Here is a 2,545-nt window from a genome sequence, read left to right on the forward strand (position 1 = left end):
CCTAAAATAGTGCTTATTACATTATCTCGAGATCTCTGCTTGCATGCTGCCGAGCTCTCAGCAGGCAGGGACTGTGTTGTCAACCTACATTCTGCCAAGACAAGTATAGACACACCCTGGAAGGCACCAGTTGAGGATCCAGAAGCGATTCACTCCTTACTTGGAATATTTTCAAGGTAACATGTGGAACATTTATTTTCATATGATCCCAGGTCATCCATATTTTAGAGGGAACTTACAGAGAGAAAAAGTATGTTGAAAGTCCTTCCATCTTCTTGGGAAAGGTGGTGATCTTAAACAATTTATCTGAGCTGTGTATTTTGTCTGGTTAAGCTTTTTGGTGAGTTTTGAAGAAGAATGTGAGCTTCTTCTTAACATTGGTGTTGCTGATTCCATTTCTTTTCTTTTCTTCTTCTTTTTTTAAACTGTTATTTGCACTTATTTTATGTTGCTGTATTCCTGTGCCTTAAGTTTTTTTTCTCCAGTTTCTTCCAGGATACCTTATTCTTCTGTGCTACCTCCTCTTCTGGTTTGGAAACAATTTGTTCCTTCTCAGTAAGGATCATCTCGATGTGGCAGGGGGAGCTCTCACATATGGGTTAATGGGACCATGAGCTCTGTAAGGTCAGCCACGCATCTTGGATATTTTGTTCACTTGGATATGCCCAATGACCAGAGAATCTACATCTAAACCCTTAAGTTCAGCACTACTTTCTGCATTTTTAAGCATGTGCAGTAAAATTTTAGCACTCCTTTTGGGCCACTGACCCTGTGTCCAGCCCCACTGTTTGGCCTGTGCACACAAACCAACTCCACCATTGTAACGTCAGAATGGTACACACTGTTTCTTTAAAGTGACATCCTTCAGATACTTGGTGGCTTTTTGTATATGCATACCGTTGATGGCCTGGGCAGTTTCACATGTGTTCTGTAATTATTCACCCAAATGTTGAAATTCTGTCATCTTCTAATTACACTTCGGTGTCCCTTCTCCATCTGCACACTGGGTCCTCAAGACAGCTCTGACAATTTTATTCAATTCCACAAATCCTAAGTCAAAGAGCTCATTGTATTGATGATATCTGAATAAAATGGTGGCTTCTCAGAGTTTATTAATTTTGACAGTAAATCCAAAGGTGTCCTAAGAAAGGCATCACTGTGGTGATAATTCCATTTCTGTTGCATGCTGGTCTGCATTTCTTTGGACAGAAGGAAAACACATGAAGGTGTATCATTACTATACACACACGCACACACGCACATATATACACTCATACATACAAGGGAGAGGGAGGGAGAGCAAGAAAGAGGGAGAGAGATATTTTCCAAATTCATATGTTTTTGGAGTTAAGTGAAGGGTATGCACAGGCACCTTACCGTACGTGGGAAAATGACTAAAATCGTCAAGTTTACTGCTCCACCTAACTCTTGCCTATCATTTTAAGTTGTGAGGCTGTATCCCCAAGTGGCCTATAATCAAGCTACTCAGTTGTCTAAAAAGTCAGAGATTTCAAGCTACAGGATATTGGGTTTATGTAATACATAACTGGTGTGACACCACACTCTTTTAACCTAAGGGTTTTGTTTAACACAGGGCACACAGTGAAATAAAGAACTTCTTACAATGCTTGTAGGGATGCCAATTGCCAGAATCCTTTTAGAAACCAATTTGGAAAAGCATATTGAGAACCTTAATGTGTGCATGACTTCATTTTAAATTTAGTTTGAGGCTTTTTTGAGTTGGTTATATAGTTGGCACTCAAAGAAAGCTTGTTGAGAGACGAGTTTACACTTTATTTGCTTTTCACATCATGTTCTTTCATGCTTTTGTGTTTAACTTGTCTTACTATGTACTGCCTATCAGTTTATGTTTGAACGAATAGAGCATTTGTGAAAGCAGGTTAGAATGCGTGCACGCAACTGAACATAGATTTTGTGCAAATGAAGTTTCATTGGGCTGTGAAGGGGGGTTTCTAATATGAGCTTTAGGATGTGACGACTGAAGGCAAACTTGGAGAAAGGGCACTGTTGAGAGGGCAAGGTTTTATTTTGTTCACTTATGAGTAGAATGTGATCATCCCAGACTTTTCTTGGTCTGGCTCAACTCATTGTCATCTGCAGCCAGAACCATCACCTCGCCCAGTGCACAAGAGGTCTGTCTCTTTCCTTCCAGACTGGCTCTTTGCCAGCAGTTGGAGAGAACGCTGTGCAGCGTGACATGTCCTTAATGCCATAAGCATCAGCACCCCACTTCCCTCCCCTCCCACATAGTCTATAACATTCTTCTTAAACCAGGCTGTTCCTATAGGATTTTACTTTACAAAGTCTTCCAAGAATGACATCACACTTTGGTCCTTCAGGGCCTAGTTACAGAGAATTCTGGATATCATTTTACTGACTTGTACAAAAGTGGTCCCCAGTCTTGAAGAGAATTTGTCATCACACATTCTTGCTGCATGCATCAAGAGGTAGACCATGCCTTGTTTACCTCAGGACTGTTGTTCCCAAGGCAACAGGGGATAGTTCGGTGAATGCCAAGGTTGCT

General features: G+C 40.9%; 1 non-coding gene across 1 annotated transcript; it reads right to left on the reverse strand.

Annotated features, from left to right (window-relative positions):
• Nucleotides 1-1,097: 1,097 nt before the first annotated feature.
• Nucleotides 1,098-1,162, reverse strand: LOC128593063 (small nucleolar RNA SNORD58). The gene has a single exon (XR_008382243.1). It is a non-coding gene; the product is annotated as a small nucleolar RNA SNORD58 (small nucleolar RNA).
• Between the last annotated feature and the right edge of the window lie 1,383 nt (nt 1,163-2,545).

The sequence above is a fragment of the Nycticebus coucang genome, chromosome 1 (assembly GCF_027406575.1).
Source record: "Nycticebus coucang isolate mNycCou1 chromosome 1, mNycCou1.pri, whole genome shotgun sequence".
NCBI lineage: Eukaryota > Metazoa > Chordata > Mammalia > Primates > Lorisidae > Nycticebus > Nycticebus coucang.